Below are 12,689 nucleotides of genomic sequence, written 5' to 3'. Positions count from 1 at the left end.
GCAGACTAAAATACACAAAGATTATTGAAGAAAAAATGAAAGTGTTTGAGAACAGGAATCAAACCTTGGGGATTCAGTAACAAGCCTTGAAGAAAGCCCTGATTGATTCAGCTAGAGAGGCATGTGGTGAAGTTGTCTGCAAGGATAGAAAAATTAGAACTCCATGGTGGACACAGGAAGTTAAAGAGGCAGTGAAGAAAAAGAAGAAAGCATATCAAAAGTTCCTGGCAAATAAGTCAGCTTGTGCTCTTAGAGAATACAGAGACAAATGCAAGAATGCTAAACAGTGTGTAAAACTAGCTAAACAAAACTCATGGGAGGATTTTGGCAAGAATATAGAAAATAAATATCAAGAAGGTGGCAAAATATTCTGGAGGTTGTTGAAAAGCTTAGGAAGAGGAAAGAGTGCTGTAAAAGAAGTTAGAGATGATAAAGGTGGCATGAAAACGGAAGAAAAAGATATCCTTGAAGTATGGAGTAATTACTTTGAAAAACTGCTAAATGACACAAGCAGTGATGACAGCATAGTGGTAAAAAACACAGACCAGGCATGCAGTCAGGAATACATATCCATACTTGAAGTAAAAAAGCCATCAAAGGCTTAAAATGTCGAACGGCAGCAGGAGGAGATGATATTCGACCAGAAATGCTGAAGTATGGTGGTATAAAAGTCTTACAGTGGCTGTATTGCATAGTTCAGAAAGCGTGGACAGAGGGACGAATTCCCGATGATTAGAGTAGAGTTCTCATAGTACCCATATATAAAAAGGGAAATAAAACTGAATGTGAGAATTATTTCCCTACTGAGTGTTCCTGGCAAGATCTATGCAAGTATACTTGAGAAACGATTGAGAAGAATTGTGCAAGAAAAAGTGGGTGAATAACAAGTTGGATTCAGGCTAAATAGAGGCTGTCAGGATCAGATCTTCACTTTATGACAAATAGTCGAGAAAGCATGGGAATATAACAAAGATTTGTAGTTAAGTTTTGTCGATTTGGAAAAGGCAATTGACAAGGTGCCAAGAGAGAAGCTATTCAATATGCTACAGTTATATGGTGTTAATGGGGCATTATATCAAGCAGTACTTTGTCTTTATTTGAGTTGTAAGTTAGCAGTTAGAATTGAAGAAAGTACAGGAAGATGGTTTAATGTTAAATCCGGTGTGAGACAATGATGTACATTATCCCCTCTGTTATTGATTATCTATATGGATTACATTATGAAGGAAAGTGGTTTTAAACCTGATATCAAAATTGGAGATGTTAATCCTTTTTGCTTTATGCAGACTTCTAAATAAATCTGCTACAAGTCTGCAAGATTCTCTGACTAAATTGAATAACTGTTTTAATAGATATGGTATGAAGGTCAGCAATAAAAAGACAAAGACAATGAAAATAGGCAGAATCATTGAAAATGTCAACTGTGTTGTGAACGGAGAACCTGTGGAACAAGTGAAACATTTCAGCTACTTAGGCATGATTTTTACTGAAGATGGTAAAGTAAATATAGAAATAGACAACAGAATCAGCAAAGCTGGTATGGTGGGAAGTCAATTGAATAAATTCATATGGAATAAGAGAGAAATTAGTCGGAACACTAAATTAGCTGTATGCAAGACTGTTCAAACGAGTTTTAACTTATGCATCTGAGAGTTTGGTCAGAAATAAAGCACTTGACCAAAGACTAGAGACCACAGATATGAGAGTCCTGAGAAAGATTATAGGCGTGAACAGATGGCATCAATGGCAATATCATATTAAAAATGAAGATATTAGGAAAGAACTTGACATTTTCAGCATCCAGGAATGCATTAGCTGAGCTAATCTCAGGTGGTATGGTCACTTAAACAGAATGGGTGAAGAAAGATTAGCAAAACAAGTGTTCTCTGCCAGGTTGGCAGCAAAAAGACCCAGAGGAAGACCAAGATATAGGTGGATTGATACAGTACAAAGTGCCTTAGACGATAGAAATATAAGATCTGATAATGTTGGAGTCTTGACAAGTAACAGACTGATTTGGAGGAAAATTGTAGATAGGAAGTTAGTAATGATGCAATTTTTTTCATGTAGTACTATTATATCCTGTACACCTCTTGAGGCTACATGGCAGGAATTTGATGATGATGATGATGACCATATCCTGAATGTTTATCATTCTCCCATTATCACTGACAAACATCTTCTCCCATAATCATTCTTCCTTCTACTGACCACATATTGAAAAAACTCCCTAGGATTTTTTTAGTGCCATTTGCTAACTACTGTTCATGCCTAACTTTTGCTGGCCTTACTAAGTTAGTCACCTTCCTTGCTTGCTCTTTGTAACCAGTTATCTCCACTCATCTTATGCCACCTCCACAATGCCTCTTTCTTCCAGATTTCACACCTCACCTCTTCGGTCATCCATTTTACTCCTGACCTTTGGAATACACTCAGTCATTGCCTCTGCCAGATAATTCCTCAGTAGAGACCAAGCATCACTGATTTCCTTCACATGCAATTCCCCATTCCATGATATCTCTGCAAGTTGCCTTCTGAGTTTGCCATAATCACCTGCCCTATAGTTCCATATATAAAAACCCTCTCTCACAAAAGTATTGATATAGCTGCCCATCACCCAGGTTATCACTTTGTGGTCACCTTCACCAACTGGAGGATGATGTGACACTTTATTTACAACAATATCTTCTGATGAGATAATGAAATCCAAGATCCTCGATACGCATGTAGCCTCTGTTCCCTGCTTAAGTTAGTTATTCCTCTCTATCATTACTGGTACTACACCCCTCTTCCTATAGTCCGACCGCATAAGCGACAGCTGTCATTGGAAGACTGCCTGCCAAGAAGAGTCAATTCATGTTGAAGGGGAAAAAGAAATAAGGTGATGTACAAATTGGTCACCAACACACGAAATCACGTGCTTTATACATAAAATTTTCCAACTGTTATACAAGCAAAATAGTTATCACTTTAAAAACTGCAGTGATCATAAAAGAGAAGTTAATTTTCCGACCTGTAATAATAAACACTCATCCCACAATACGGATTGATTACCCTATTATCGGAATGGATTCTCCTTCTTTTGACATGCGCAGAAGTGTCGAAGGATCTCATATCTGTGGGCGTACTATAGACCTAAATATTATCACCTCAACATCCTTACTGTCTTAATCCTTTCTTGCACACGCACACATCTACTCCTGAAACTATTATCTATACTTTTCACACAGTGTCCACTCGGTGTTCCTTCTCTCTTATTCTCTCTGCTCATGCAACTCACCTCTTCATTCACAAACATGGATTGGAAGGAACAAATTTGCATAGCAGGAAGGAAATGGAATTTATATGCTTATTGAGAGATAATTACTTGAGATAGCAATATTGCAATATGGCTATGTTCACATTGAAGTTAGCAATATTTTAAGCACCTCCATTCTCCCAATAGTTAGTGCTACATCCTGCATTGCAACATCACCACACGGTACATCCCTACAAAATGCTCACTCAGTAATTTAACTATTTCGTTTGCTTTTAAAGTCATTCCTTCCTCTCTTTGCCACAGCAAAAGAACTCTTTAAGGTTTCTTTTGGCCTCATCAGCCAGCTTTTTCTCATAATTAGCTTTAGCCTTTCTTCTTTCTTGCCTGTGCCTGGCTTATGTGCGTACCAATCACCTTTATATTCATTCCACAAGTTTTTCTTTGTCTGCAACTCCTGCTTAATAATACTATTCATCTAACTCCTGTTTAATTTATCCTCAAGATTCTGGGTATAAGTTCTGATACTGCTTTCTTTAAATACTCCTTGACCGACCCTCCCCCATGTACCACCAGCATCCCTTACCCTACCCAAATTCTTATGCCATGATATTGCTGAAATTTGACTCCTCAGCTTTTCTTACTTACCTGTTTTGTAATTCCACATATCCCTTCTTTACAAAAAAAATTCTGCATGCCTGATAATCTCCCAGGTCAAGACTACATGATTACTTCCCTCAAGTGGAGGCATCCTGGCTAGAGTGGTTACTGTTAAGTTCTCTGATGCTATAATCAGATCCAGCACTCTCAAACTTCATGACCCTTCCATTACATGCTACCTTGAATAATTATCTCTCAGCAGCTGTATAAATTCCATTTCCTTCTCTTCTTGTGACCATTCTTCCTCTCAGTCTATGTCCCTAATAGTTGAAATCCTACATAATAATTACTCAATCTGCACTCGTTGTGCTGTTAATCTTTTTCAGTGCATGTCATCTACATTGTCTCTTCAGTCTACTGGATTATTGCAGCAACCAATTACATATTCCATCCCATTGGCTTGTATCTGACATCATATTTTCTAATGAATTGTTTTCTGCATTTCTGTTCTCCTGATGTACTTCTACTCTTTTCAGCTTCAGTTCCTCTGCTATCATTAGCAACCCCCCCCCCCCATCATGCTCCTTCTTTCCTCTCCTTTGCATTTTATTCCTGTGACATATCATCCACATTCCACCAAGTCTCACTAATGCTTAGAACTTTTGGCTAAGTTAATCTAACCAATGCCAGAAACGTATTGCCTTTAATTTGAATATTTCAGGCATTAGTATACTTAAACTGCAATATCCCCATTTATCCTATTACTTCCCTACACCTTGTTTTGCCCACCTAAGTTACGAATTTTGGGGTGTTACATTTAGTATCATGTGATCTAACCTCCCACTTTGCATCCCTCCTCCAGACATTCTAGTTTTCCTGATGGTCTGCTTCCAAACCCTCACTGAACAATGCTTTCCAATGACTCCTGATCCTAAATGCATTCAAATGCAAGCCATCCATTTTATATAAATTCTTTCTCTGATCAAACTCACTCCAAACCATTCTTCCTGCACAGTCTGTGCACTGACTCACTCACAATCATAGCTCTCATCTCAGCTTGCCTCTATCATACCATGACAACAGACCTGCAACTTTTACTTTCTTGCTCTTCTCTTCTCTTTTTGTATTAGCATATCTTTCATGTACCACACGTCACCTGCTAAATCATTTGTTCCAATCAAAATAAACCTTTCACCTTCACTCTCCGTATCCTTATAGTATCACTAACATGTTTAATCTTGATGCCAGGAAAAGACAGTTTCATTTCACACTGAGAGGAAATTTGATTTTTTTTTGATCTCTTCATACTTCTTTTATCCACTCATGAAATACTTATGACAAACATGCTCTCCAGTTCATCTATAATCATTAGTAATGCTGTCTGCCCTTATTCTGTTTGTATTCACTGAATGTCCAATAATACTAAGGCAAACAATTGCATTAAAAAATGCTGAATAAATAAATTTAAAAAAAATGTGTTTATCATGTAACTAAAACATAATTTTAAAGCCTATTTATAAAATTTATACTCAATATTTATAATACCATTAAAATATGTACATAATAGCATCATGTGTTTATATGAGATATTTGTAATTCTTTTTTTTTCCCCAGAATTCAAGTACCGAGAAGCGAGTTCAAGGTCGGCGAGAAAGAAAAAAGATAGCGATGCTGATCGAAAAGCTAGTCATAATGAAGCATTGTATGGAATGATCGATTTGTTAATAAAGTAATTATAATGTTGTGATGTTTTTATTTTAATGGGTCAGGTGCATATATATATATACCAAAGTTATACATTGGAATCTCATTCATATTTGTGGAAAATATCTAGTTTATTTACATTATCATGTGTTTAATGTTTTTCTCATTCCTCTCCTCAATTTTCAGTTAATTTTTAAAGAAAAAAAAAAAAGAACAAATATATATATATATATATATATATATATATATATATATTTGAAGTTTTAAAAGTTTTTTAATTCAGTAAAATATATTATACAGCTTGAATGAATTTCATTTCATTGTTTTTGACCATTCTTTGCAAATCATATTCAAGCATTTTTAACTGTACAGAATGTACAGTTAAATATCCTATTTTAAATATTATACATGCCATTTTAGATTTTTATCTTTCTCTCATTCATACATTACACCATTCCACACTCACTTATCTGTGCTGTCTTGTCATTAGTGCTTTAAGATAAGTGAGTGTGGAATGGTGTAATGTATGAATGAGAGAAAGATAAAAATTTAAAATGGCATGTATAATATTTAAAATAGGATATTTAACTGTACATTCTGTACAGTTAAAAATGCTTGAATATGATTTGCAAAGAATGGTCAAAAACAATGAAATGAAATGAAATGCATTCAAGCTGTATAATATATTTTACTGAATTAAAAAACCTTTTAAAACTTCAAATATATATATATATATATGTTTTTTTTTTTATTATGAACACATTTATAATAATATGTATTTATGTAACCCATAAATCAGGTATGGCATTGAAAATGAACTGGCAAAATAATTCTCGTAATTTATTTGTTAGTTAATAATATTTTAGAATGGGTCACTTTTTTCTTTTCAAAACATTATAAACCTGTTGTACTCAAGAGGGACTAGATAATCCAGTCTCCCTCTCCTGCATAAGAGACCAAAGACAGAACTTTTTCAAGCCATTTCAGGCTCCAGAGTAATCATTTACCACCTAAAAGCATTCACAAACTTATGGCAGGGTTCAATGCCACAGTGCATTGATCAGAGAGTGGGTGTCTTATCCACTCATCCAACCAGGCTGGCAATTTTAATGAATTATATATGCTAGGTTGCCTAAAGTGTCCAGACAGCATCTGTTTGTATTTCCCATTGCTGTCAGTTACAGTGTTACTGCTATTATAGTATTGCCCTTTGGGGTAGGCTCTCCACTAAGTCCTGGTAAACTGCTGCTGGAAAATTTGTTTCCATACCTCCTGTAGTAATGTGAACAGCTGATGAGTGTTAGTTGGGTGAGTAGGTCTGGCATGGAACCTTGCTCCAGCATACCCCAGATATGTTCAGTAGGATTAAGGTTGGGGGTTTTGGGCTGGCCAATTTAGTTCTTCCACCTCCATGTCTTCAAACCACAGAACTAAGGCCTTTGCTTTCTGAGCAGGGGCATTATGATGCTGATACAGGAAATGGCCTATTCCAAACTATTACAGTGTAGAAAGAATGGAATTGTTCAAAATGTCATGTTAAGCTTCTGTATTTAAAGATCTGGGCACAGAAACCAATGGGCCCAGTCCAAATAAGGAAAAATAGGTCCAGACACGTCCGTCGGATTTCCAGATTATGTACTATGATTCACCGCTTCACAGGATCTTTTTCTCTTCCACTGATCCACAGTCCAATGACATTATTGTTTATAACATTTTGGATGACACTGGACATTGGCAGGTGTAATTAAGAGATTGTGAGCTGCAGTACAATCACGAAATCCAAGGGCAAGCACCTCCTGCCAAATAGTTAGGTCACTGGCTTCCATTCCAAAAGTCATTTGCGACGGTTGCTAAGGCTGACTGATGATTTACTGCAGCATGCTTGAGAGTTCACCAGTCCAAATTTCTCAATTTCTTGGGCCTACCAGTTTGGTGGTTTCATCTCATTTCCACTTCATGATAATCTCGTAGGCTGAGTGATGATTTACTGCAACACACTTGAGAGTTCACCAGTCCAGATTTTGGCCTACCAATTTGGTGACTCCATCACTTCCACTTCATGATAATATTGCTGACAATAGACTGGGGCACATACAACCTGGTAGGAATTGGACTGAATGACCGAACTTGTGGGCTCTAACTATCATACCACATTTGAATGGATTCAACTCTTTTCATCTTGACATCAAAGAATATCTACACTGCTAATGCCCAAGTGCCTATGCTAATATAGCATTACAGACTGTATCTGCAACATATTGGTGAGGCAATGTAGAGCAGTGGGAGTATTCAGACACTTATATACACTTGCTACCAATAATTGTCAAGACACTTTAGCAATTTACAATTGATACCAACAAGTGAGCTCTAATATTGGATATGTCCACTTTTGGCTTTGATCACCTCCTGCCCCCTTTGAGGGAGGCTTTCCACCCATCTGTAGCAAACATCAGGTGGAATTTGTCTCCATTCCTCCGTCAAAGCAGCACTGAGTTCAGCGACAGATCGAGAACATGCTGCTCTGGAACCCTCAATCGTTGCTCCAAATCATCACACAGGTGTTTGATGGAGGTTGAGGTCAGGACTGTGCAGACCAGGGCTGTCATTTCTTCATACCATTCCATAACAGCTTCAGCTTTGTAACATGGGGGTATTGTCATCTTGATAATAACACAGGTCTGTTCCATAAAAATTCCACAGTTTAAGCAGCACCTGATCATCCAGAATATCAAGGTACTGAGCTACCTTCATGGAGCCACAGACAACGACCAGTAGTCCTACTCCAAACTAGCTGAATGCACCCCCCCCCGCACACACACCATTATTCCTCCACCACCAAACTTTATTATGGGTACAACACACTGTGGTAACAAATGTTCACCATGCTGCCTCCACACACTGTCATCAGACTGGGAACAGGTGAACCTTGATTCATTGCTGCAGAGTACCATTTTCCACTGGTCAATTGTCCGGTTCACAGGCTCTTTGCACAAGGCCAGACGAGCTGCCTTGTTGTGATGTTCAGCTTGTGTGCCACTGCTCTTCTGTGGAAATCCAGTAAATAAGTCCTTTTTGTACAGTATTAGTGCTCACCATGGTGTTACTGGTGCTCTGAAACTCATCACAGATCGTCTGTGCCGATTTTAACTGGCTTTTGAATGTCACCTGTTTTAACAGCTTCCTGTCCCTGTGTCATTTTTGGCAGCTGACCTTGGTGTTTTCCTACACTAGTGATGCTACACATCTCTATTTGTTGATCACATTGCCAACCATTGATTTTTGGATGCTCCATTTGAGCAACAATAACTTCAAATAACAGTAGTGTCCAGACAATTATTGATAGTATATATATATATGTGTGTGTGTGTGTGTGTGTGTGTGTAGAAAGTATTTTACCTTGGATATAATAAATGTTAAAGATACCAAGCTATTTTAAACCTGGTTTTACTCCATTTCCCAAGTAAGCAAACAAACAAGTCAAGTTTGCGCCTGCAAATGTTGCAAGTCTAGCTGACCCTGCACGTAGTGCAAGACCAAGGCAACTCATGGTAAAAGTAAAATAAGCTCTGATCACTAATCTTAATATTTACCCTTAATGCAAAGCACATCTCCTGGAGGAGATGTATGAAGCTTTGCATTAAAGGCAAGGGGCCACTACCCAGAGCTCTGTCTAGTGATTTCTAGCCTGGATCCCACTGATGAGACCTCAATAAAGGTTGAACCAGTCTGGGTAGTGGGCCCCTTGCCTTTAATGCAAAGCTTCATACATCTCTTCCAGGAGATGTGCTTTGCATTAAGGGTAAATATTGAGATTAGTGATCAGAGCTTATTCTACTTTTACCATGAGTTGCCTTGGTCTTGCTCTACGAGTAGGGTCAGCTAGACTTGCAGGCACAAACTTGACTTGTTTATTTGCTTACTTGGGAAATGGAGTAAAACCAGGTTTAAAATAGCTTGGTATCTTTAACACACACACATATATATATATATATATATATAAAGTGAGAGAGAGAACATCTGATATACTGCTTTTCATCAAATTGCATCAAAATTCATTGTACAAAATTTGAGTTATCATAAATTTTTCTCTTTGTTCCTTAATTTATGGAAACCAGCACATCAGGATGAAATATAGGGGAAAATTAAAATATTATTTGTCCGTTATACTGTTCTGTTTTTTGCTGTTCCCAAGTTTTTTTTATATATATATACTGTTCTCAAGTTACAGGGAGAAAAGGATACTTTCAGAATCCTTTTTTCCCACTCTTTTAAAAATACTCAAATAAGATTTGTTTTCATACTTCTACAGTAATCCATCCCATTCCCATTCATGTGCCCTCTCCTATCCAGGAGGTTGAATACCATGATGTAACTCATTATTGACTACAGGCATAACAATATGTGGCAAGGACCCTATCTCTTCCACATATTGTCATATGTGTTTCATGGCTGCAATCCATGTGTGCATGTTCATGGGGCTGGTTTGCCTGTTCCTGATGGACAAAAAAGTTTCCGGTTGGAAAAACCCTATACCTCTGTATGAGACCTAATAATTCACCTTTAGTCGAAAGAGACCAGATAAAGGCTCCTCACATCATAAACAGGAATCAAACCCAACCTGCAGTCTTTCTTATAACAAACACATAAATACTTGCTTATATTTAACTGGTAATTAGTTTACGGAATTAACAACGCATATAAAGTATATTAATTAAAGGTAACTTTAATTAATAACTTCTATATTTCGGCAATGTCACATTGCCATCTTCGGGAACATAAAGATATGGTATGTGCACTCAGGAACTAACACAAAGCAAATGAGGAAGAAAGCAAGAAACTAATATTGTTCCTAAAGTCCTAATGGTTCCCTCTTGCGGGCTAATTTGGTAGTCTTGGCAGTTGGGCTGAAGTTCTCATAATGAAAGTCTCCCAAATTTGGGGCAGTTTCATGCACCCAAATTTGTTGAAGTTAGGAACGTTTTTTAGAGCTGCTGAAGATTCTTTGAATAATCTTTCGTATTTAAACTTGCTGCGATGGATTATTTTTGTTTTCTTCCAACGAATTTTATGGTGGGTATCTAAGGCATGGTCTGCCAGCCCAGAGCGGCTGTACTGGTGAAACCGGATGTAGTCTTGGTGTTCTGAAATCCTGATATTTGTTGTTCTGCCTGTTTGGCCAAAGTAGGACAATTTGCAGCTGCAAGGGACCTGGTATACACCAGGTAGGTCTAGGGGAAGTGGTTGGTCTTTGGTAGAGCGGATAAGGGATGCCAACTTTTTATATGGTCTGTAACAGGACGTAAGGTCATATTTTTTGAGGATATTGGTTATTTTTTCAGAGGTGCCCTGGATGTAGGGGATGGTGATAGACTTGGTGTAATCTTTATTGTGGAGGGGGGGAGGGGGGTTGTGGTTTACAGGTTTTAGTATTTTTTGGATTTTAACCACAACCCCCCTCCCTCCCTCCACAATAAAGATTACACCAAGTCTATCACCATCCCCTACATCCAGGGCACTTCTGAAAAAATAACCAATATCCTCAAAAAATATGACCTTACGTCCTGTTACAGACCATATAAAAAGTTGGCATCCCTTATCTGCTCTACCAAAGACCAACCACTTCCCCTAGACCTACCTGGTGTATACCAGGTCCCTTGCAGCTGCAAATTGTCCTACTTTGGCCAAACAGGCAGAACAACAAATATCAGGATTTCAGAACACCAAGACTACATCCGGTTTCACCAGTACAGCCGCTCTGGGCTGGCAGACCATGCCTTAGATACCCACCATAAAATTCGTTGGAAGAAAACAAAAATAATCCATCGCAGCAAGTTTAAATACGAAAGATTATTCAAAGAATCTTCAGCAGCTCTAAAAAACGTTCCTAACCTCAACAAATTTGGGTGCATGAAACTGCCCCAAATTTGGGAGACTTTCATTATGAGAACTTCAGCCCAACTGCCAAGACTACCAAATTAGCCCGCAAGAGGGAACCATTAGGACTTTAGGAACAATATTAGTTTCTTGCTTTCTTCCTCATTTGCTTTGTGTTAGTTCCTGAGTGCACATACCATATCTTTATGTTCCCGAAGATGGCAATGTGACATTGCCGAAATATAGAAGTTATTCATTAAAGTTACCTTTAATTAATATACTTTATATGCGTTGTTAATTCCGTAAACTAATTACCAGTTATGTCTAACCAACGTATAAGTCTTACTACTTGCTTATATTGCTCTCCTAAAAGAGCTATTAGGTTAATTAATGACCCATATTTCACCATTTCACTCTGCTTTGTTTTGCCCAGACATTCAGTTTCTGCTGCTGTTTGCATTTTCGATTAATATAATCTACAGGGGGCTATTCAAGACCTTTAGGGTTTGGAATTGACTCTTTGACTACCTAAATGAAAAAAACTTTCCATTTAGCCATAGAGGTAATTGGATCTTAAATGCCTTCTTCTAGCTTAGCATCATTTGATTTTCTTCATGGTATGTGATCTGTTGATGTGCTTTGTTCATAGAGATGTATTGATTAACTTGTTTAGTTTCATCATCATTTTTATTATTTTCCTCTTGCATAAAACCATTACACATATCTTGTAGCATATTTATCTGTGCATTTAATAGTACTACCTTTCTTTTCAGAAAATTCTATGCTGTTACTTTTACAAGTACATATACAATTTTATCACAGTTTTGTTTACACTCCAAGATGACTAACCTTAGTAAAGTTTAAACAAAGTTTTTGCTTGAAGTCACTTCATGGCTGGGCTACTTGTATACAGAGGATAATGACTTCACATCGATTGCCTTAGTATCCCATAATGCAATGCACATATCTCTATGGACATGTATAATGCTATGCATGGGAAGGACTACTACCCAGACCAGTTTCACCTTTATTGAGGTCTCCTCAGTGAGAGCAGACCCATAAGTCATACCAAGATTGAAGTAATACAGAAGTCATATTTCCATATAATACAAGTAGTCAAAAGGTGCCACACCTTATTACTGAAATACTCTGAATTAGAGATAGTTGTTGAAAGTTTTTCCACTTGATTATACTATAAATTAAAGATGCCAAGAAGTTACATTTTTTGGTTTCATTTTTTATCCAAGTGTAAGCG

The 12,689-nt window shown here is 37.4% G+C and overlaps 1 protein-coding gene across 1 annotated transcript in view; it reads left to right on the top strand.

Moving 5' to 3' along the window:
- LOC150109924 (F-box/LRR-repeat protein 5-like) overlaps positions 1-5,599 on the top strand; it is a 335,771-nt gene extending 330,172 nt beyond the window's left edge. Inside the window, exon 10 of the mRNA XM_090397314.1 lies at positions 5,471-5,599. The gene's annotated coding sequence lies outside the window, so the exon portion shown is untranslated. The remainder of the gene's footprint in view (positions 1-5,470) is intronic.
- The last annotated feature ends 7,090 nt before the right edge of the window (positions 5,600-12,689 follow it).

The sequence above is a fragment of the Typopeltis vanoorti genome, chromosome 1 (genome assembly GCF_054136105.1).
Source record: "Typopeltis vanoorti isolate ZY-2024b chromosome 1, IOZ_Tvanoo_1.0, whole genome shotgun sequence".
NCBI lineage: Eukaryota > Metazoa > Arthropoda > Arachnida > Uropygi > Thelyphonidae > Typopeltis > Typopeltis vanoorti.
Note: the sequence above shows the minus strand (reverse complement) of the source record. Positions and strands in the feature narration are given on the sequence as shown.